General features: G+C 36.1%; 1 pseudogene; it reads right to left on the reverse strand.

Moving 5' to 3' along the window:
• Positions 1 to 440: 440 nt before the first annotated feature.
• LOC142225062 (zinc carboxypeptidase A 1-like) lies at positions 441 to 24,718 on the reverse strand (annotated as a pseudogene).
• Between the last annotated feature and the right edge of the window lie 1,475 nt (positions 24,719 to 26,193).

Below are 26,193 nucleotides of genomic sequence, written 5' to 3' on the forward strand. Positions count from 1 at the left end.
CGCCAACCATTTTCCGCCTGTCGACGCCGCCGTCGAACATGTCGACTCATTCATGAGTCGACATATTCCGCGGCGGCGTCGACTGGTAAAAAATCGTCGGCGGCGCAACTTGTCGGCTTCATTCTCTGTACATGTGTCTGCTTGAAAGTACTTCGATATGAGAAGGGAAAGTGTTGGGCCACGTTTCGATCCCCAACGTTGATCATCAATGAAGTTCAAATTGGCCTGTCATAGAGTGGAAATAAAATTAGAGATTTTTTCATTTTTTGTAATTTGCATTTAAATTAAATTCTAAGGCATAACTTAAGAAGCACTGAAACGTATGAGAAAGAGAGAACATCGAGTAATTCCGCCCATGGAATTTTCATTGGAGATGTTGTAAGTTTGTGGTAGTCCGGATCACAAGTATATTTCTGGAAGCTCTACTTTTCCAAAACAAATTTTGGAAATTTATACATTTTTATTGAGCAATATTGGAAGAGATTGAAGGTGAATACAAAGGTTTTTTGGGAATAATTATTAAACGATTGATTCAAAGAAAGTCGAGAAGACAAGCAAGTCTATAAATTTTGGAATAAACAATACTGAAATATCAACAAAAGTTACTAACACCAATCTATGAGGAGTCAAAAATGCCTTCGGAGTTAGCTTTGCGAACCATTGCCAAAATGCCATCGGTAACCTCAGCGCAAACTTCTACAATTTGGGAATCAGGCAAGAAGAACCCATATTTAGAGCCGTCATCACGCAATTCAATTGTGGCAGCGAATGGAATTTTTTTAACACCATAAGCCCAATCTTTGGAGGCACCCGAGACAAGATCTAATAAAAAAGGATGGAAATGTATATTAGACACGCACGTAAGCAAAGGCATTCAATGACATTGTTAAAGCTTACAATTCAAAAGACCACTGGCTCCGCATTTGAACTTAGTTCCATACTTCTTTACGGCACCATCAGCGAAAGCGTTTGCAATGCGCATCATTTGATCATAGTTCAGTGGAAACGTCGTATTGGTGTGACCATAGGGAAGAAGAAAAGAACAAAATTGCCATACGAATGGAAAGCCAAGTACATGCGAATGTATTTAACAGGTAACGAGTTGACGAATTTTTTCAAGGCCTGAACTTCAGGTTCGGTATTTGCTGCAGCTCCTCCATACCAATGATCGCAGGGAACATCAATGTTGTAACCAGCACCTTCAAACGAAAAAATCCTCATATGAATTAGAAATACAAAGAGGGATGGCCAAATCGACTTTCGATGGTGTCAAAATCGTCGAAACAACTTTTGGTAGTGTCGAAAATCGAATATAAACATAATTCGAAATTTGAAATGAACTTTTGAAAATGTGTCACGAGTCGAAAGCAAATCCTCATATGAATTAGAAATACAAAAGTCGAGAATGGATTAATCAGTTTTCGAATTTTTTGATTTTGATAATCAACTTTTTATAGTGTCAAAAATTCATACTCGAGTATTAACAGAATAATCACAAAATCGAATTTGAAATGGAGTTCTGATAATTTACCAAAAATCGAAAGTCGCTATGTCAAAAGTCGACTTTTCAATAACAGACAAATTGGAAAATCAACTTTTTTAATTTTTTAAAAAATCGGTAATTTGATTTTCCGAATTTGGAAAGTCGAAAATCGGTTTTTTAAATTGTGAAAAACTCGAAAAGTCTACTTTTTATATTTTTGAAAGTCGAATTTTTCATTCTAACCAATATTCCTTATATGAACCAATCATCCTTCGGTTTGGGGTATTAATTTAGAGGACTTACCTCCCCAATGGTAGTTGAAATTACGATTCAAATCGACACCCAAACATGGGCCTGAGGAATTTGAGAATCCAGTAGGCTTACGATTTTTACGCCATAAACGTTCCACTAAGTGGGTATGTTCCAAACCATCAGGATTAAGTACTGGTACAAATATCCAATCGTATTTGCACAACAAATCCCTCATTTCCTTTTTCTCTGCTTTCAGTAGATTGTCAATGAAGCAGGTTGTAGTGGCCGAGGAAATCCATTCAATTGCATGAATATTCGATTCAATGAAGATAGCTTTTTTTCCTGGCCCACAGGAGATACGAATAGCCCTAATGGGAATTCTTTCATATGAGTATCCAATTATGTAGGAGGTTATAAGTTTAGGGTAGCGTTTTTCGATATATTTCATCCAACTGTAGATATCCCACACTCTGTGATAACTCGTCCATGTCAAATTGTGGTTTTGTGGCTTGTTAAAGATGGTTGCCTTTGGTTTACTCTCATCAAGGACTCTAGAGCGGGAAATTCAAAAAATATTACCTCTACCACTTGGCTGAAACATTTGCAAATAAGTACTCACGCTTGTAAATCGTCAATTGTCCGTTCATAGCTAAATTCATTGTACTGAAGATAATCCTCCATAGCCTTGCAGTTGGCAGGATCAATAGCCACATTGTAGCTCTGGCCAAGACCTCCGATATCGTTCAAGATAAGAACCTGTGTTCCAAAACACGAAATTGAAGTCGTAGTTTCACATTAATCACCATGTATACTTACAGGTAAGTTATTGGACATTTTCTTGAATTCAGTCAATTCTCGCTCGTCCTTAATAAAGACCCTGTAGACCTTGAAGTCGTCATAACGAGCAGCAGCTTGTTGAGAAGCTGAAGTCAACCCAAAGATTGCGATGGCAATGGCAAGAGTCACGAGAAGTTTCATTGTTCCTTCTTCGTAAGAGTGAGACCAATAAACTGTGCACTCATAGAAAAATTATGGGAATTTATATCCACTGGTGGTGTGATATTTGCGAAATCTTTACACTGAATTTTAGGTCAATAAATGATTTTTATTTAATAATGCCATTTATTTCATTTATTAATATTTATTATTCTCAAATCCATGAATGTACGATAAGGTCCAAACGAAATGCAACAAAGAAATGTTTGTTTGTCTTCATCAGAAACAAATATCCAACAAGTAAAAACTCTGCATCGATTACTTTATCCCGACGCTCACTTCCATATTCTTCCTGTTCTCCCAACTGAATAAAAATAAGTATATACAATAGTAAGTTCGGCCTGGCCGAATCTTAAATACCCTCCACCATGAATCAAATATAACAGTTACCTTAGAAAACTCTTCGTCGGTGCGGGTATCTTGACAGATATTCTCCCAAGCAGATCAATTCAACCAGTACACTTCCCGAAGATAAATTTAAAGATTCTAAATCAGATTCTGGATTTATAAGAACCAATTGTGTTTGAATTTTAGAGAAATCATAAACACATCATGTAAATGATGAAAAAAGCCTTGATTTGAAATCTTAAATCTGTAGATTTTTACCGCCATTATTTAAATGATAACGAGGAGTAAAATATAGAAATTTTGGTTTCAAGCAATTTTCATGATCAGTGCTCCTGATATATCCCCAAGAAGTGAAATCGGTCGATCGATCAATGTCTCACATAAGGGACCGATAGAAATAAATACGATACAAAATTTTGAGGGTCTAAAGTACCAGTATATTTACATTTTCAGGATAAAAACTACAGATTCTTGCAGCCCAAGAAATAAATCCGGAAGGTAGATCTATATGGGGGCTATACAAAACATGGACCAATACTCAAAATTTTCGACACACCTCTTATTGTTCCTCAAATACCTCTAGATTTCCAATTTCAGGCATATTGGATAAAAACCTCTTATTGTTCCTCAAATACCTCTAGATTTCCAATTTCAGGCATATTGGATAAAAACTACGGGTTTTAAAAGCCTAAGACCCCAAACCGGGAGGTCGGTTTATATGGGAACTATATCAAAACTGGGACCGATATAGCCCATCTTCGAACTTGACCTGCCTGCAAACAAAACACGAATCTGTGCCAAATTTCAGGACGATAGCGCCATTATTGAAGGCTGTAGCGTGATTACAACAGACAGACGGACATGCTTATATCGTCTTAGAATTTCTCCCTGATCAAGAATATATATATACTTTATATAGTCGGAAATCGATATTTCGATGTATTACAAACGGAATGACAAACTTATTATACCCCTATCACCATTCTATTGTGGTGGGTATAAAAATTGGAAATTTTTTAATGTAAATCTAAAAATGTTCTTCTAGAGATGGACATAATTTTCAAAATTTTTTGAGGTGATATATAAATATTCGCTGTTTTACGCAGTTTTTGCAATAAATTAAAATTTTCTAAATTTCACTGTGTATAAAACGCATTAAGGGTGGTAATGGCAATAATGACAATTTCCAAAAAATATATGAAAAGTGAGCCGATCCATTTCTTGGTAGATGTGGAATTTGCGCCAAAATATTTCCTAGTATTATTCAAAACGTCTCTGTGTAGATATACGAGTCGAAAAAATGTTTCCTTTTTTTAATTAATTCCGAAATACGTTTTGTTTTGTTATAGTTGGTTATTTTCTTAATCATTGTTGTTGTTTTTTTGATTTCAGCGTAAAACCATGCACTAACTAAACTACAAGTGTAGCTTAACCAACAATTCTAACAAATTAGCTTTATAAAAATAAATTTCGTGTTGTTGCATTACTATGTAACATTACTATGTAACATTGTTATATTACTATGTTAGAAATTCTGATTTAAGCGTGAAAGAAGCTATCGCCTTGAAACTTGGCACAAGTAGTTGTTATTGAAGTAGGTCGGATGATATTGCAAATGGGTCATATCGGTCCACTTTTACGTATAGCCGCCATATAAACCGATCCCCAGATTTAACCTCGGAAGTCCCTTGAAAGAGAAAAATTCATCCGATTGGGTTGAAATTTTGTACGTGATGTTAGTATACGGTCTCTAACGACCATGCAGGAACTGGTCCATATCGGTCTATAATTATATATAGCCCCCATATAAACCGATCCCCAGATTTGACCTCCGGTGCCGTTTGGAGAAGCAAAATTCATCCGATCTGATTGAAATTTAGTACGTGGTGTTAATATATGGCCTCAAAGACCCAAAAATTGGTCGAAATCGGTCCATAATTATATATAGCCGCCATATAAACCAATCCCCAGATTTGACCTCCGGAGCCACTTGGAAGAGCAAAATTCATCCGATTGGGTTGAAATTTGGTACGTGATGTTAGTATACGGTCTCTAACAACCATGCAGGAACTGGTCCATATCGGTCTATAATTATATATAGCCCCCAAATAAACCGACCCCCAGATTGGACCTCCGGTGCCTTTTGGAGAAGCAAAATTCATCCGATCTGATTGAAATAAGAATAAAAAACAGGCATGCCCGTTTCCAAAGATGTTGTCTTTACTTTAAAAATGTTGGTATTGAATCCGAGCCAAAGAAGCGGAGAATACAAGTAAGGATACTTTTAAGACACAAATCCCTTTTAAAATTGGGGTTTGTGTACTTGCTTCTAGGAAGCAAATTTTAATTTTTCGTTTTTCAGCTGTTTTTTTTTTCTTCATATGCTATCAAAGTCCTTTAAAAACGAGTTAGGTTAGGTTAGGTGGCAGCCCGATGTATCAGGCTCACATAGACTATTCAGTCCTTTGTGATACCACATTGGTGAACTTCTCTCTTATCACTTAGTGCTGCCCGATTCCATGTTAAGCTCAATGAAAAGGGACTTCCTTTTTATAGCCGAGTCCGAACGGCGTTCCACATTGCAGTGAAACCACGTAGAGAAGCTTTGAAACCCTCAGAAATGTCACCAGCATTACTGAGGTGGGATAATCCACCGCTGAAAAACTTTTTGGTGTTCGGTCGAAGCAGCAATCGAACCCACGACCTTGTGTATGCAAGGGGGACATGCTAACGGTGGCTCCCGACGAACCACAACTTTATTTTCCAAATTAAGACTTCGAAAATTATGCTAAATATGTTTCAAGTAATAAACGTCTTTAAAATAAAGTGTCCTATGTTTGAACGATTTTTTTCTTTGAAGTCAAGATGCAAAAAGACAATAAATTTAAAGACAATTTCATTAAATTTAAAGAATTTTTCTGAATTATTAAATTCAAGTTGACCTTAGGACAATACGACTTAATTGAAAATTTTATCGACTTTTGGACAAGGAAAAAAACTTTATACTAGAGAAATGCGTCTTCTAGGCTAAGAAAAATTTGCATTCGTATTTTAAAGACATGAAATCTTTGACTTCACGACAATATTTTTTCTGTTAAGCATTCGAATCGCATCAGAAAGCAAACCCTATTGGAATATATACTAACCGTACATACTAAATTTTTACCGGATCGTACGGAATTTGCTCCTTCCTCCCAGAGGCTCATGAAGTCAAATCTGTGGATCGGTTTAAATGGGGGCTATACCTAAAAGTGGTTCGATATAGCCTATTTGCCATAGGATATCGCTAGATCGTCTTAGAAAGTCACCATCAATTAATGCAACTTAGAGCATCATAAAGAACAATTATGTCCGATTTCCGACATGACAGGATCAATGGGCTGAATAGCCCAAGTGAGCCTGAAACTAAATCGGGATGCCACTTTCACCTAACCTATGACAGGATTAGTAGCCACATCGCATTTTTGGCCGACACCTGCGATGCCGTTTAACCCTGGAAAGTCATCCTTATTTTTTGTACATAAACGTCATCCATTGCGAGTAAAAATGGGAACCAAAATAAAGCTTATTTTCTTATTCAATTTGTTTTTAATTAGTATAAAATAAAAATGCATAAAATGGTGGAATTAGTATAACCTAAATTTATCATTTCCCAATCGATAAAATGCATTTTAGATCGAAAATTAAATCACTCGTCGTCATTTTGACGAAGAATGACTCAAAAAAAGTTTACTTGGATCCAAAGATTTTGACCTTCCGTTAAGGATTTTGGCATTGATTCCGAGCCAAAGATGCGGCTTCTTTAAAATAAAGACATTTTTAGCGACCTATCTAGCTTTAAATCTAACACCAATAAAATTAAAATTAGGATACAGATCTCATTTATCAAATTTACATTCTCTTTTCGCGGTTTATTAATAAAGGTACTTATGTACAAAAAATTGGCGGTTTAAAAATCCAAATTATAACGGATATTTCAAAGTATAAAATGTTTTCTTAATTCATAAACAAAAATTAAACCAAAGACGCTAAATCCTCAAACTAGGTTAGGTTAGGTTAGGTTATGTGGCAGCCCGATGTATCAGGCTCACTTAGACTATTCAGTCCATTGTGATACCACAGTGGTGTTAAGCTCAATGACAAGGGACCTCCTTTTTATAGCCGAGTCCGAACGGCGTTACACATTGCAGTGAAACCACTTAGAGAAGCTTTGTAACCCTCAGAAATGTCACCAGCATTACTGAGGTGGGATAATCCACCGCTGAAAAACTTTTTGGTGTTCGGTCGTAGCAGGAATCGAACCCACGACCTTGTGTATGCAAGGCGGGCATGCTAACCATTGCACCACGGTGGCTCCCGTGGTGCAATGGTTAGCATGCCTATATTGAAGCGTCTAGCCTATATTTGAAGCGTTGTTTATCTTAAATCTAAAGTTTCAATATTTCAGTTAATTTAAGGACAATTTCTTTAAATCAAAAATGTGTTTCTTTACTTTAAGGAAAATTAGCCTTAGTTCAAAGATATGCGACTTTAGCGGAGGGACGCAAATTTACAAAATTTTTGTCCTAAATTTAATGGAAAACAATTTTGAAGCAAAGATTATAAACTTTATTTTAATTAAAATTTCATTATATATTAATTATTAATTATTAATTATTATTTAATATATATTTCCTTAATATTTTGTAAATTTGGCATCCTAAAATTTAGTTTGCGTAATCTTTATTATCACGTAAATATTTTTTCAGTGTAGGGTTAAGAAAGGTACCTATGCTCCAATTGGAAATTATACGCTTATGTGTTGGACATCTTCTCGGTTAACTTTTGTTCACCATTGCTGAAGATTCAATGGCAAGTGCTACGAAAGTGTTTTGCCGCATTTGTTGCAGTGATAAGAAGTTACCTTGTAATTGATAGGCAGAGTTTTAAAATGGGCAATAAATTTATTAATAATATAAAAACACTTGGAAAGTGTACTAAAGTTTATTATTTTCAAATCAGTGAATGTATGATAAGATCAAATTGAACAGAAATAATGTTTGTTTTGGTTTATCATAATAGAATCTATGGGAATATTTTACCATGAAATAAACACTCTGAAGGAGTGAGAGAGACCCTGCATACTAAATGGCCAGTTTTGAAATGGGTCAATTTAATTCTCGAACTCTAATGAAATTCGAATGTAGTATACCTTTTTTATACCCCCCCCCCCCCCCATACACGGACGAAAAAGACTGTTTTTCATATGTTTGGGTGTAAAAATTATATGTTTAGAACTCAAATTTTTTAATGCAATATTTTTAAGTGCAAGCATATAATGTTCATAAACTAGCATAACATGTTTGGGACATATATGTTAATATGTTAGAACATATTATGTTTGGGACATAAAATGTTTGTAAATATAATATGCATGGATTCAAACATATATTAATTTAGAAATAGCCTATAAACACATATATGTGTTTAGAAAGAGAGACCTAGAGAGTATGCTGCAAGTAAAATAATGAAAGTAACCAATTAAAAATATATCCACACAAAGAAAATTTCATTAAATTTTTGTTCTACCAGTGTATGTTCTAAGGTGAAACATAATATGTTTGAACAATACAAACAATATTTTGTTAGAAATTTTGATTTTATTCGATCTTTCCTTTATCCAATAGAAAATAATTAATCAAGCTTGATTAATTATTTTCTAACAATATGTTTGGACCAATCCTGAAAATATATATGCTTGAAGCAAAATGTGTTTGGGGTATATGTTACAGAAGCGATTTTTTGAGGGTGCAATTGGATGTGAGGTAAAACTATCTTTGTCACATCGAAATATTGGTCCCAGACCTGATAAAGTACATTCAATTGGAAGTTTAAAGTTTAATGAATCCGAAGATTTTGACCTTCTCTTAACCCTTTCACTACCGAAATAAACCTAATGCTAATGTTAATTATGTTTTTGATTGCATGTAAAACAAAAAATTTTAATTTTTAGGAGCTACCTCAATTACTGCAAGATCTATAAGAGTTTGCTCTGAAAACTTGAAAAACTGAAAAACTTGGCCTTACGAAAACCAGTGAACCCGAAAAAATATCATCTATAGTTTTTGTATGAATGTCGATTTACTAGAGACAGACAGTAGAAAACAAGTATATACGGCCGTAAGTTCGGCCAGGCCGAATCTTATGTACCCTCCACCATGGATTGCGGAGGAACTTCTACTAAAGGCTGTCATCCACAATCGAATTACTTGGGTTGCGATAACACTTGCCGATGGCAGGGTATCGTAAAACTTTTTAACACTGTCTTCTAAATTGTAAGTTAGCCCATACGGGGTATATATTAAACAAAACAAGCATATACGGCCGTAAGTTCGGCCAGGCCGAATCTTATGTACCCTCCACCATGGATTGCGTACACGCAAAGAAAAAAAACGTTTGGAAAACGTGTACCGAAAACGTTTTTCTTTTGTTAGAGTTTTTTGAATTGCTTCCAAAATTTTAAACTTTTATCACCAAAAAAATTCGTTTGTTACAAAATTTTTATTTTTCCAATAAAAAAAGTAATTTTTGAAACAACAACACAGTCCATTTCGTTTATATCAAACACTGTTCTTTTCTCACTTTAGGTCTTTAATAAGACACATTTTACAGTTCAAAATTTAATATACTACAATGGAATGTTGAACATTTTTTCGGAATCTTCCGAACATATCTGGAATATATGTAAAAAAAAAAAAAAACAAACAAAAAAAAAAAACTTTGGTCGAAGCAGGGATCGAACCCACGACCCTTGGCATGCAAGTCGGACGTAGCAACCACTGCACCACGGTGACAAACTAAATGTTTGTTTCTGTTAAATAAACTTTGTTTATTCGGTTCGTGGGCGCCGCAAGCTATGCTATATAAATATAACTTATATGGATATTTATCTATTGATGACCATAACAGGTACATAGGCCAGTGGTTAGTGTGTTGGCTTACAAAGTGCATGGTCCGCGGTTCGATTCTCCGTCCAGGCGCAAGGTAAAAAAAATTTTAAAAATTTATAAAATCGTATAATTTCTTCTACATTGTTGGTATTACAGGAAAAGGTGTTAAGAACTAAAAAGCATCGTGGATGTGAGAAAGATGTGAGGGAAAATGCAATTAGCAAGAAAACAATGATTTTTTTTTTTTGTTTGAGTTTGTCCTTATGAAATTGTTTTTACATCCTGGAAAAGAATAAACGTTTATCACAAAAAGTATATACTTTTCTCCCAAATACACTTCCTTACAGCGAAAAGCAAATGAGAAACGAACTTTGTTTGTCTAAAATTTCGTTTGGGAGGAAAGAATTATTTTTTTGCGTGTAGGAACTTCTACTAAAGGCTGTCATCCACAATCGAATTACTTGGGTTGCGATAACACTTGCCGATGGCAAGGTATCGTAAAACTTTTTAACACTGTCTTCTAAATTGTAAGTTAGCCCATACGGGGTATATATTAAACAAAAAAAGCCGATTAAATACGTATATAATCTAGTTTGACAAAATTTTCTATAGAAATAAAATTTTGACAAAATTTTCTATAGAAATGAAACCTTGACAAAATTTTCTATAGAAATAAAATTTTGACAAAATTTTCTATAGAAATAAAAATTTGACAACATTTTCTATAGAAATAAAAACTTGACAAAATTTTCTATAGCAATACAATTTTGACAAAAATTTCTATAGAAATAAAATGTTGACAAAATTTTGTATAGAAATAAAATTTTGACAAAATTTTGTATAGAAATAAAATGTTGACAAAATTTTCTACAGAAATAAATTATTTACAAAATTTTCTATTGAAATAAAATTTTGACAAACATTTCTATAGAAATAAACTTTTGACAAAACTTTCTATAGAAATGAAACTTTAACAAAACTTTCTATAGTAATAAAATTTGACAAAATTGTCTATGGAAATAAAGTTTTGGTAGATTACAAAATTTTCTATAGAAATAAAATTTTGACAAAATTTTCTATGGAAATAAAATTTTGACAAACATTTGTATAGAAATAAACTTTTGACAAAACTTTCTATAGAAATGAAATTTTGACAAAACTTTCTATAGTAATAAAATTTGACAAAATTTTCTATGGAAATAAAGTTTTGGTAGATTATTTTTGGCGATATGGACCAATTTTTGTGTAATAAGTCATCGGCTATATATAACTAAAGACCGATATGGACCAATTTTTACATGGCTGTTAGAGGCCATATATTGACAAAATGTACCAAATTTCAACCGTATCGGATGACTTTTGCTCCTCCAAGAGGTTCCGGACGTCAAATCTGGGGACGGTTTATATGGGAACTATATATAATTATGGACCGATATGGACCAATTTTTGCATGGTTGTTAGAGACCATATACTAACACCATGTACCAAATTTCAACTGGATCGGATGAATTTTGGTCTTCCAAGAGGCTCCGGAGGTCAAATCTGGGGATCGGTTTATATGGGGGCTATATATAATTATGGACCGATATGGACCAATTTTTGCATGGTTATTAGAGGCCATAAACTAACATCAGGTACCAAATTTCAACCGGATCGGATGAATTTTGCCCCTCCAAGAGGCTCCGGAGGTCAAATCTGGGGATCGGTTTATATGGGGGCTATATATAATTATGGACCGATATGGACCAATTTTTGCATGGTTGTTAAAAACCGTATACTAAGACCACGTACTAAATTTCAACCGCATCGGATGAATTTTGCTCCTCCAAGAGGCTCTGGTGGTCAAATCTGGGGATCGGTTTATATGGGAGCTATATATAATTATGGACCGATATGGACCAATTTTTGCATGGTTGTTAGAGGCCGTATACTAACATCAGGTACCAAATTTCAACCGGATCGGATGAATTTTGCCCCTCCTAAAGTCTCCGGAGGTCAAATCTGGGGATCGGTTTATATGGGGGCTATATATAATTATGGACCGATATGGGCCAATTTTTGCATGGTTGTTAGAGACCATATACTAACATCAGGTACCAAATTTCAATCGGATCGGATGAATTTTGCCCCTCCAAGAGGCTCCGGAGGTCAAATCTGGGGATCGGTTTATATGGGGGCTATATATAATTATGGACCGATATGGACCAATTTTTGCATGGTTGTTAGAGACCGTATGCTAAGACCACTTACCAAATTTCAACCAGATCGGATGAATTTTGCTGCTCCGGGAGGCTCCCCAAGCCAAATTTGGGGATCGGTTTATATGGGGGCTATACGTAAACGTGGTCCGATATGGCCCATTTTCAATACCATCCGACCTACATCAATAACAACTACTTGTGCCAAGTTTCAAGTCGATAGCTTGTTGCGTTCGGAAGTTAGCGTGATTTCCACAGACGGACGGACAGCCGGACAGACGGACAGACGGACGGACGGACAGACGGACAGACGGACGGACATGCTTAGATCGACTCAGAATTTCACCACGACCCAGAATATATATACTTTATGGGGTCTTAGAGCAATATTTCGATGTGTTACAAACGGAATGACAAAGTTAATATACCCCCATCCCGATTTACACGCGTTTTCCCTTGACCATATATTGACCGTAGCACCCTTTAATTTAAATAATTTGTATCATTTTATTAATTATTACTTTTTATCCTATTTGAAACAAAAATACCCATTAAAAACACAAAAAACCAACGAGTTATAAAAATTGAATTAAAACACTTCCTGTGTAGTTAAAATAATTAACTTCTTTGTGAGGATATTTTTGGAAGTGCTTTTAAAGTTGTGCCTTTATAACAACTCCCATTTTTTTGCTGGACAAAGTGTGGAACTACTTTTAGTTGCTTTATTATAAAATAATTGTCTAGTTAAGCTGAAGTCTGATTTTTTTATTTATTTTTATAAAATAAAACATTAATTGAACCTATAACTTCAGTCCATTAGTTTTTGGCTAGTGGGCTATAGCCCCCCCCCCCCCCCTAGGGAATTTGTCTAGCTACGCTAATGGATACGATACGAAAATTTGAGACTAGTTATACCCTCCACCATAGGATGGGGGTATATTAACTTTGTCATTCCGTTTGTAACACATCGAAATATTGCTCTAAGACCCCATAAAGTATATATATTCTGGGTCGTGGTGAAATTCTGAGTCGATCTAAGCATGTCCGTCCGTCCGTCCGTCTGTCCGTCCGTCCGTCTGTCCGTCCGTCCGTCTGTCCGGCTGTCCGTCCGTCTGTGGAAATCACGCTAACTTCCGAACGCAACAAGCTATCGACTTGAAACTTGGCACAAGTAGTTGTTATTGATGTAGGTCGGATGGTATTGAAAATGGGCCATATCGGACCACGTTTACGTATAGCCCCCATATAAACCGATCCCCAAATTTGGCTTGGGGAGCCTCCCGGAGCAGCAAAATTCATCCGATCCGGTTGAAATTTGGTACGTGGTGTTAGTATACGGTCTCTAACAACCATGCAAAAACTGGTCCATATCGGTCCATAATTATATATAGCCCCCATATAAACCGATCCCCAGATTTGACCTCCGGAGACTTTTGGAGGGGCAAAATTCATCCGATCCGGTTGAAATTTGGTACCTGATGTTAGTCTACGGCCTCTAACAACCATGCAAAAATTGGTCCATATCGGTCCATAATTATATATAGCTCCCATATAAACCGATCCCCAGATTTGACCACCGGAGCCTCTTGGAGGAGCAAAATTCATCCGATCCGGTTGAAATTTGGTACCTGATGTTAGTTTACGGCCTCTAATAACCATGCAAAAATTGGTCCATATCGGTCCATAATTATTTTGTCAACATTTTATTTCTATAGAAATTTTTGTCAAAATTGTATTGCTATAGAAAATTTTGTCAACATTTTACTTCCATAGAAAATTTTGTCAACATTTTATTTCTATAGAAAATTTTGTCAAGTTTTTATTTCTATAGAAAATTTTGTCAAATTTTTATTGCTATAGAAAATTTTGTCAAAATTTTATTTCAATAGAAAATTTTGTCAAGGTTTCATTTCGATAGAAAATTTTGTCAAAATTTTATTTCTATAGAAAATTTTGTCAAACTAGATTATATACGTATTTAATCGGCCTTTTTTTGTTTAATATATACCCCGTATGGGCTAACTTACAATTTAGAAGACAGTGTTAAAAAGAAAGCCAGTTTGCCTTGAACTGCTGCTCGTCCTTAGCAGTTTTTTTGGTCTTCTTTAGATTCCGCTTGACAATAGCCCAGTATTTCTCAATTGGGCGGAGCTCTGGCGTGTTGGGAGGGTTCTTGTCCTTGGGAACCACCTGCACGTTGTTGGCGGCGTACCACTCCATGGCCTTTTTACCGTAATGGCAAGATGCCAAATCCAGCCAAAACTGTACGGAACAACCGTGTTTCTTCAGGAAAGGCAGCAGACGTTTATTCAAACACTCTTTCACGTAAATTTCTTGGTTGACAGTCCCGGAAGCTATGAAAATGCTGCTTTTCAAGCCACAGGTACAGATGGCTTGCCAAACCTTTCTTTGCGAACTTTGACAGTTGCTTGTAGTCGGCTTTGACGTAGGTTTCGTCGTCCATTACCACGCAGTCAAACTTCGTCAGCATCGTCGTGTACAGCCTCCGGGATCGCGCTTTGGCCGTCGTATTTTGTTTATCATCGCGATTTGGAGTCACTACCTTCTTGTAAGTCCGGCTCGTTTTTTGGCTCGATGCACGGTTGTAGACGATACACCCAGCTTATTTGCGGCATCTCGGAGAGAGAGGTTAGGGTTTCGCTTGAAACTACCGGCAACTCTCTTTGTCGTCTCAGCGGCTTCCGGTTTTCGATTTCCCCCCGACCGTGGTGCAATGGTTAGCATGCCCGCCTTGCAAACGTTCCCCAAACACTTTAATTACATTTGTAACGGTTGATTCGGCAACTTTTAGCGATTTTGCCAGCTTTGCGTGCGAGTAGCTCGGATTTTCGCGATGCGCGAGCAAAATTTTGATACGCTGCTCTTCTTGCTTGGACGGCATTTTGACAACTGAAGAGTGAATTCCAAAATCAAAATAGGAGCAACATTCTACACACACACACCTTCAAAATGAGGGGTGTTCAGGTTTTTTAAATGCAAAATTGAAAGAAATACGCCAAATTTATATTGACCAAATTTTGACCGTATCACCCTTTATGTCGACAAAATGCAAATTCCATTCAAGAAAAATTGCGAATTTTTGAAAATATTTTAGGTCAAACGTTCCCATTTCCCATTATTTATTTGGGAAAATATCACAAAATTTTTTAATACACACTCAATTTGGATCACACCTTAAAAGTGATGCAAATTCAGTGCAACGGTTTTTGAAATGGTGGGCAGCCATGTCCATCTTTAATTCATCGCTTCTGCGGCAATATTGCACCACTTCCGAAAACAAAAAGAACAGTTTTACTACTTTTTTTGGCGATTCTTTTTTTTTTTTTTGAGCGTTATTCATTTATTAAAGAATAGTTTTAATATCATTTAATATTTTTTAAATTAAATCGACTAAAACTCTGACTAAACAAAATAATAAACGTAGTTTAGTTATTAAACTAAACATAAATTTAGGACCTTAAATCATAAGTTCAATCACAGTTTTATTTCATAAATACCATACTTCAAATATTCACTTATAATAATTCACTTATATAAAAAAAAACTATGTATTGCCATCGGCAACTGCTACCATGAAAGTCTTTAGCTGAAGTTTGTGCGGTTGTATTTACTTGTTTAATATTATATAAAAGCAATGGAAAATCGTAAATAGGTTTCTGGGGAGGGCTAACATTTTTCTGGGGGGGGGGGTCTAAGCCCCCTCCCCAGAGGCCTTCCTACGCTTATGATCGTATCATTAAGGACGTTTTTAAAAATGCATTTTATTGCTCACCAATATGGAAAATATTTAGAGCTTGTTTAGATTAAAGCCTCTACTTTAAAATAACACGGATAAATAAATCAAACCTAAAGGTGAGTACTATGTTCAGGTTTTTCACCAAAACACTAAATTAAAAGTGCAAAAATATATATGGAGACGATTTCATTTTTATCAAGTCTTGTCAAATTATGGATGGAAAAGATCCAATGCATTAATTGCGAACCATTTAATATTTCAAAATTAATTGTTTAAAAAAAGTAACCTTGAAAATAAGCTGGTTGTCAGCTTAAGTGGGGTAATAGAGTTTGGTGTCGTTTTCGAATGTACTCCTAAGTGGACATCGGTAACCAAAGGGTTAAGGATTTTGGTATTGATTCCGAGCCAATCATGCGGCTTCTTTAATATAAAATGTTTAGGTGTTATCTGCCTTTAAAACTAGGCTCTATAAAATTAAAATTATGGTAAAAATCTGATTTATCGATTTTTTTTCTTTTTGCGATATATCAACAAAACTATTTGTGTACAAATAAATTTCAGTTTAAAAATCCATATTATAACAAATTATATTTTAATGTAATAAATGTTTTCATAATTAAAAAAAAAAAACAAAACCTTTAAACCAAAAAAGAGAAATCCTTAAAATAAGTCTTGGCCTATATTATAACATAAATGTAACAAAAATGTTTACTTACTTAAAAGATATGCGACTTTAGAAGAGTGACGTAAATTTCAATTCTTGTTCTAAATTTAAAGAAGAAAATTTTAAAGCAACGATGATAAATTTTCTTTTTATTGAAATTTCTTTATTTTAAAGAAAATTTTCCTTAATATTGTGTAAATTGAGTGACCTAAAATTTCATATTAGGCCTATATTTTTATACCCTGCGCCACACTGTGGAACAGGGTATTATAAGTTAGTGCATATGTTTGTAACACCCAGAAGGAGACGAGATAGACACATGGTGTGTTTGGCAATAATGCTCAGGGTGGGTCCCTGAGTCGATATAACCATGTCCGTCTGTCCGTCCGTCCGTCTGTCTGTGAACACATTTTTGTGATCAAAGTCTAGGTCGCAATTTAAGCCCAATCGACTTCAAATTTGGCACATATTCCTAATTTGGGTCAGAATAGAACCCTATTTGGGTCATAATTTGGGTCAGAATAGAACCCTATTGATTTTGGAAGAAATCGGTTCACATTTAGATATAGCTCCCATATATATCTTTCGCCCGATATGCACTAATATGGACCCAGCATCCAGAGTTTAATACCGATTTGCTTGAAATTGTGTACAAACATAACACTTAGTCGTGTAGTCATGTGTGCAAAATTTGATTGAAATCGGTTCAGATTTAGATATAGCTCCCATATATATCTTTCGCCCGATATGGACTTATATGGCCCCAGAAGCCAGATTTTTTGCCGAATTTGGTTGAAATTTTGCATTAGGAGTACAATTAGTAGTATAGTCAAATGTGCAAAATTTGATTGAAATCGGTTCAGATTTAGATATAGCTCCCATATATATCTTTCGCCCGATATGGACTAATATGGTGCTAAACGCCAGAGTTTTGGCCCAATTTGGTTGAAATTTTGCACAGGGAGTAGATTGAGCATTGGAGCTATGCGTGCCAAATTTGGTTGAAATCGATGCCGATTTAGATATAGCTCCCATATATATCTTTCGCCCGATATGCACTTATATGGACCCAGAAGCCAGAGTTTTATCCCGATTAGCTTGAAATTTTGCACAAGGAGTACAATTGGTAGTATGGTCATGTGTGCCAAATTTGATTGAAATCGGTTCAGATTTAGATATAGCTTCCATATATATTTTTCGCCCGATATGGACTTATATGGCCCCAGAAGCCAGAGTTTTGTCCTAATTTGGTTGAAATTTTGCACTAGGAATACAATTAGTAATATAGTCATGTGTGCCAAATTTGATTGAAATCGGTTCAGATTTAGATATAGCTCCCATATATATGTTTTTCTGGTTTCGACAAAAATGGTCAAAATACCAACATTTTCCTTGTTAAATCGCCACTGCTTAGTCGAAAAGTTGTAAAAATGACTCTAATTTTCCTAAACTTCTAAGACATATATATCGAGCGATAAATCATAAATAAACTTTTGCGAAGTTTCCTTAAAATTTCTTTAGATTTAAATGTTTCCCATATTTCTATACCCACCACCATAAAATGGTGACGGGGGTATAATAAGTTTGTCATTCCGTTTGTAACACATGGAAATATCGATTTCCGACTATATAAAGTATATATATTCTTGATCAGGGAGAAATTCTAAGACGATATAAGCATGTCCGTCTGTCCGTCTGTCTGTCTGTCTGTCTGTTGTAATCACGCTACAGCCTTCCATAATGGCGCTAGCGTCCCCAAATTTGGCACAGATTACTTTTTTGTTTGCAGGCAGGTCAAGTTCGAAGATGGGCTATATCGGTCCAAGTTTTGATATAGTCCCCATATAAACCGACCTCCCGATTTGGGGTCTTGGGCCTATAAAACCGTAGTTTTTATCAGATTTGCCTGAAATTGGAAATCCAGAGGTATTTTGGGACCATAAAGAGGTGTGTCGAAAATGCTCCGTATTGGTCCATGTTTTGGTATAGCCCCCATATAGACCGATCTCCCGATTTTGCTTCTTAGGCGTCTAGAAACAGTATTTTCTATCCGATTTGTCTAAAATGGAAAATCTAGAGGTATTTTAGGACCATAAGGAGGTGTGTCGAAAATGGTCCGTATCGGTCCATGTTTTGATATAGCCCCAATATAGACCGATCTCCCGATTTTGCTTCTTGGGCGTCTAGAAAATATATTTACCACCCGATTTACCTCAAATTGGAAATCTAGAGGTATTTTGGGACCATAAAGAGATGTGTCGAAAATGGTCCGTATCGGTCCATGTTTTGGTATAGCCCCCATATAGACCGATCTCCCGATTTTGCTTCTTAGGCGTCTAGAAACAGTATTTTCTAGCCGATTTGTCTGAAATTGAAAATCTAGAGGTATTTTAGGACCATAAGGAGGTGTGTCGAAAATGGTCCGTATCGGTCCATGTTTTGGTATAGCCCCCATATAGACCGATCTCCCGATTTTGCTTCTTGCGCGTCTAGAAACAGTATTTTCTATCCGATTTGCCTGAAATTGGAAATATAGAGGTATTTGAGGACAATAGAAAGATGTGCCGAAAATGGTGCCCCTCGGTCCATGTTTTGGTATAGCCCCCATATAGACCGATATCCCGATTTTGCTTCTAGGGCTTCTAGAAACTATATTTACAATACGATTTGCCTGAAATTGGAAATCTAGAGGTATTTGAGGACCATAAAAAGGTGTGCCGAAAATGGTGCTCATCGGGCTTCTAGAAACTATATTTTCTATCCGATTTTCCTGAAATGGAAAATTTAGAGTTCTTTTGGGACCATAAAGAGGTGTGCCCAGAATGGTGCCCATCGGTCAATTTTTTGGTATAGCCCCCATATAGACCGATCTCCCGATTTTGCTTCTTGGGCTTCTAGAAACTTTATTTACCATCCGCTTTGCCTGAATTTCTTGAGCTTCTATAAACTTTATTTATTACCCGATTTGCCTGAAATTCGAAATCTAGAGGTATTTTTAGACCACAAATAAGTGTACCGAAATTGAGGTATATCGGTCCATTTTTTGGTATAACCCCCATATAGACTGCTCTCTCGATTTTTACTTCTTGGGCGTGTAGAGACTATGTTTTCTAGCCGATTTGTTTGAAATTCTGGAGGTATTTTAAGATCACAAATATGTGAGTAGCAAATGGTACCCACTACGACGAAGAGTTTTCAAAGTAAACTATCATATTTTATTCATGGTGGTGGGTATTTAAAATTCGGCCCGGCCGAATTTACTGCTGTATATACATTTTTTTTACTAAAATAGTGTTCCACCCTAGTGCATTAGCCAACTTAAATTTTGAGTCTATAGATTTTGTAAAAGTCTATCAAATTCTGTGCAAATCGAGTGATATTTAAATGTATGTTTTTGGACAAACCTTTATATATAGCACCCAACACATTTGACGGATGTGATATGGTATCGAAAATTTAGATCTACAAAGTGGTGCAGGGTATAATATAGTCGGCCCCGCCCGACTTTAGACTTTCCTTACTTGTTTCAGTATGTATATATTCTGGTTCGTGGTGAAATTCTGAGTCGACGACCGTTTGTGGAAATCCCGCACACTTCCGAACAAAACAAGCTATAGACTTGCAAATTGGAATAACTACACTCAAAAAAATTTACTTGGATCCAAAGATTTTGACTTTCCCTTAAGGATTTTGGTATTGATTCCGAGCCAAAGATTCGGCTTCTTTAAAATAAAGAAATTTTTTAGCGACCTATCTGGCTTTAAATATACGACCAATAAAATTAAAATTAGGATATAGATCTCATTTATCAAATTTTCATTCTCTTTTCGCGGTTTTTTTATGCCAGTTTAAAAATCCCAATTATAACGAATACATCAAAGTAACAAATGTTTTCTTAATTCCAAAAAAGCTTTAAACCAAAGACGCTAAATCCTCAAAATTAGTCTTAGCCTATATTTGAAGCGTTTTTTCTCTTAAATCTAAAGTTTCAATATTTCAGTTAATTTAAGGACAATTTCTTTAAATCAAAAATGTGTTTCTTTACTTTAAGGAAAATTAGCCTTAGTTCAAAGACATGCGACTTTAACGCAGTGACGCAAATTTACAAATTTTGTGTCCTGAAGTTAATGAAAAAAAAAATTGAAGCAAAGATTATAAACTTTATTTTAATTAAAATTTCATTATTTTAAAGAAATTTTTACTTAATATTTTGTAAATTTCGCATCCTAAAATTTAGGTTGCATAATCTTTAATATCACGTAAATATTTTTTTTAATGTAGTTGTGATTAATGTAGGCCGGATGAATTGCAAATAGCCCCCATATAAAACGACCCCCAGGTTTGGTTTGGGGATCCTCTTACAGGAGCAAATTTATGTATATAAATATTCCATTGTACAATTTTCCGACCAATCAAATTTTAAATTGTCTGGTTTGGATAACAGATGCTTAGACCGAAGACCCAAATATGTGAAAGTCTTAATCCAAGATAAGTCAAATAAGGTGGAATAATATTATAATGATCGTTTTTCTGCACAAGGACTCGAGGTGTTAAGCTGTTGTAGGATATCAAAAACATTTTGCACGATGAGATATTACCATAAACATACCCTGAAATGTCGTCTGCTTGGATTTTGACCCTATGAACACTTCTAAGGTCACAAACCAATGGATTTCCGGTGAATCTTAATTGCATAGGGAACCTTGGGGAAATTGTAAAAAATAGGATTTCTATATAAACCTGAACCAAAGGATATCATTGACCATTCAGTACTGTCAATGCCAGGAAGATGCGCAAACAGCATTGCTTTAGTATCAAATATCTAATTATACAATTATTTTTCGAGATCAAATATTAATATGTAACGTTAAAATTAAAAGAGTTTTAATTATATAAAATGTATGGGACACTTATTATGAACTAATTTTATAATTATCAAAAAGTCTTTGTTTTTAGTCCGTTTATTCCCTAAAATATTTAAAACTGTCATAAAAAGCAACAACATTGCATTAAATCGTGGGTTTTAGTATTTTTAGTTTCATTATAATTACGGCTTATTTTCAACAGCTCAGCAAACAAAATTGGAAGTTCTTCTAAAGGTACAACTTTAAAAATCCCCTCCCAAAGAGTTTCTTTATTTTAAATACACAGGAATTTCTTTTGATTCAACTCGTTTTTTTCATATTTTTATACCCTCCACCATAGGATTGGGGTATATTAACTTTGTCATTCCATTTGTAACACATCGAAATATTGCTCTAAGACCCCATAAAGTATATATATTCTGGGTCGAGGTGAAATTCTGAGTCGATCTGAGCATGTCCGTCCGTCCGTCTGTTGAAATCACGCTAACTTCCGAACGAAACAAGCTATCGACTTGAAACTTGGCACAAGTAGTTGTTATTAATGTAGGTCGGATGGTATTGGAAATGGGCCATATCGGTCCACTTTTACATATAGCCCCCATATAAACGGACCCCCAAATTTGGCTTGCGATTGCTCTAAGAGAAGCAAATTTCATCCGATCCGGCTGAAATTTGGTACATGGTGTTAGTATATGGTCTCTAACAACCATGCAAAAATTGGTCCATATCGGTCCACTTTTACGTATCGCCCCCATATAAACGGACCCCCAAATTTGGTTTGCGTTTGCTCTACGAGAAGCAAATTTCATCCGATCCGTCTGAAATTCGGTACATGGTGTTAGTATATGGTTTCTAACAACCATGCAAAAATTGGTCCATATCGGTCCACTTTTACGTATAGCCCCCATATGAACGGACCCCCAAATTTGGTTTGCGTTTGCTCTAAGAGAAGCAAGTTTCATCCGATCCGTCTGAAATTTGGTACATGGTGTTAGTATATGGTCTATAACAACCATGCAAAAATTGGTCCACATCGGTCCATAATTATATATAGCCCTCATATAAACCGATCCCCAGATTTGACCTCCGGAGCCTCTTAGAGGAGCACAAGTCATCCGATCCGGTTGAAATTTGGTACGTGGTGTTAGTATATGGTCTCTAACAACCATGCAAGAATTGGTCCATATCGGTCCATAATTATATATAACCCCCATGTAAATCGATCCCCAGATTTGTCCTCCGGAGCCTCTTGGAGGAGCAAAATTCATCCGATCCGGTTGAAATTTGGAACATGGTGTTAGAATGTGGTCTCTAAGAAACACGCAAGAATTGGTCCATATCGGTCCATAATTATATATAGCCCCCATCTAAATCGATCCCCAGATTTGTCCCCCGGAGCCTCTTGGAGGAGCAAAATTCATCCGATCCGGTTGAAATTTGGAACATGGTGTTAGAATGTGGTCTCTAAGAAACACGCAAGAATTGGTCCATATCGGTCCATAATTATATATAGCCCCCATATAAACCGTTCCCCAGATTTGATCTCCGGAGCCTCTTGGAGGAGCAAAATTCATCCGATCCGGTTGAAATTTGGAACATGGTGTTAGAATGTGGTCTCTAAGAAACACGCAAGAATTGGTCCATATCGGTCCATAATTATATATAGCCCCCATATAAACCGTTCCCCAGATTTGATCTCCGGAGCCTCTTGGAGGAGCAAAATTCATCCGATCCGGTTGAAATTTGCAACGTGGTGTTAGTATAAGTGTTACTGCAACCCCAGTAATTCGATTGTGGATGACAGTCTTCAGTAGAAGTTTCTGCGCAATCCATGGTGGAGGGTACATAAGCTTCGGCCTGGCCGAACTTACGGCCATATATACTTGTTAATAAGAAATTTTATAATATTTTGTTTCAAATAGGTTAAAAAGAGATTAAGAATTAATACACGTAACATATATACGACCGTAAGTTCGGCCAGGCCGAATCTTATGTACCCTCCACCATGGATTGCATAGAAACTTGTACTATAGACTGTCATCCACAATCGAATTACTTGGGTTGTGGTATCTTAAAACTTCTTAACAATGTTTTCTAAATTGTGAGTTAGTCCATATGTGGTAGAGAGCCAGAATTGAAATATGGGGTCGCTTGTATGGGGTCTATATACAATTATGAAATTGGTATGGACCAATTTGTGTGTGATTGGGGATCGATTTATCTGAGGGCTATATATAACTATAGACCGATATTGACCTAGTTAGACATAGTTGTTAATGGTCACATATTAGCACAATGTACCAAATTTCAACTGACTCGGATGAAATTTGCTCCTCCAAGAGGCTCCAAAACCAAATCTCGGGATTTTGTTTGATACTTTTCTTAATTCGTCGCATGCTGAAGTAGAATGGTGAAACCAACCCACAATAGCCTTTACTTTTTTTAAAAGTTCCGTCAATTCTGGTACGTCGTTTATGGCTTTTGTGGCGAGAAGGTTTAGTGTGTGTGCAAAACAAGGAATATGCTTACCTTTGCCAAACATTAAGTCTACTGCCTTAGTTATGTTTGCAGCATTGTCTGAGATAACGACAAGAGTTTTCTCAACTTCAAGCCCCCATTCAGAAAAAATATTTTGAATTTCCTTCACGATATTCTCCGAAGTGTGCCTTTCTGTAAGCTGAAATATTCCAATTGTGCCTTTAACAACACAGCCCTGGTCAACATTCAGATAATGTATGGTTAAACTTAGGAAGCTCCGATTGTTTGAATCTGTCCAGATATCAGTCGTGCAACAATACTTAGGAACAGCACTTAACTCAACTTTGAACGAACTGGATACTACATCGTACTTGTTTAGTATAGCAGTGCGGATGGTCTTGCGAGTAGGCATTGTGAATAGTGGAGCAGTAGTCTTCAGAACTTTCCGAAATCCTACATGCTCTACTACAGATAGAGGTTGTAAGTCCTTACAAATCATATAAACAATACTTTGAGTAATTTTGAAACTCAAATTACCACCCTCTTTATGATCAGCTACGTTTTCTAATGCAGAGTTTATCAGAGGTTGACTCACAGCACATGAAGAACTGGATGATGGTTTTTGTTGTTTTGCTTCAACAATTTCTGCAGTTTTCTGTGCAGGACTTTTCAACCCGATTTTAGGATGCTTGTGCTCGAGATGGTTTTTCAAATTTGCCGTGTTCCCACTTGTTATACCCTCCACCATAGGATGGGGGTATATTAACTTTGTCATTCCGTTTGTAACACATCGAAATATTGCTCTAAGACCCCATAAAGTATATATATTCTGGGTCGTGGTGAAATTCTGAGTCGATCTAAGCATGTCCGTCCGTCCGTCCGTCTGTCCGTCTGTCCGTCTGTCCGGCTGTCCGTCCGTCTGTGGAAATCACGCTAACTTCCGAACGAAACAAGCTATCGACTTGAAACTTGGCACAAGTAGTTGTTATTGATGTAGGTCGGATGGTATTGAAAATCGGCCATATCGGACCACGTTTACGTATAGCCCCCATATAAACCGATCCCCAAATTTGGCTTGGGGAGCCTCCCGGAGCAGCAAAATTCATCCGATCCGGTTGAAATTTGGTACCTGATGTTAGTATACCACATCTAACAACCATGCAAAAATTGGTCCATATCGGTCCATAATTATATATAGCTCCCATATAAACCGATCCCCAGATTTGACCTCCGGACCCTCTTGGAGGAGCAAAATTCATCCGATCCGGTTGAAATTTAGTACGTGGTCTTAGTATATGGTCTCTAACACCCATGCAAAAATTGGTCCATGTCGGTCCATAATTATATATAGCCCCCATATAAACCGATCCCCAGATTTGACCTCCGGAGCCTCTTGGAGGGGAAAAATTCATCCGATCCGGTTGAAATGTGGTACCTGATGTTAGTATACGGTCTCTAACAACCATGCAAAAATTAGTCCATATCGGTCCATAATTATATATAGCCCCCATATAAACCGATCCCCAGATTTGACCTCCGGAGCCTCTTGGAGGGGCAAAATTCATCCGATCCTGCTGAAATTTGGTACCTGATGTTAGTATACGGCCTCTAACAACCATGCAAAAATTGGTCCATATCGGTTCATAATTATATATAGCTCCCATATAAACCGATCCCCAGATTTGAACTCCGGAGCCTCTTGGAGGAGCAAAATTCATCCGATCCAATTGAAATTTAGTACGTGGTGTTAGTATATAGTCTCTAACAACCATGCAAAAATTGGTCCATATCGGTTCATAATTATATATAGCTCCCATATAAACCGATCCCCAGATTTGACCTCAGGAGCCTCTTGGAGGAGCGAAATTCATCCGATCCAGTTGAAATTTGGTACATGGTGTTAGTATATGGTATCTAACAACCATGCAAAAATTGGTCCATATCGGTCCATAATTATATATAGCAAAAGTCATCCGATGCGGTTGAAATTTGGTACATTTTGTCAATATATGGCCTCTAACAGCCATGTAAAAATTGGTCAATATCGGTCTTTAGTTATATATAGCCGATGACTTATTACACAAAAATTGGTCCATATCGCCAAAAATAATCTACCAAAACTTTATTTCCATAGAAAATTTTGTCAAATTTTATTACTATAGAAAGTTGTGTCAAAATTTCATTTCTATAGAAAGTTTTGTCAAACGTTTATTTCTATAGAAA

The sequence above is a fragment of the Haematobia irritans genome, chromosome 2, assembly GCF_050003625.1.
Source record: "Haematobia irritans isolate KBUSLIRL chromosome 2, ASM5000362v1, whole genome shotgun sequence".
Taxonomy (NCBI): Eukaryota; Metazoa; Arthropoda; class Insecta; order Diptera; family Muscidae; genus Haematobia; species Haematobia irritans.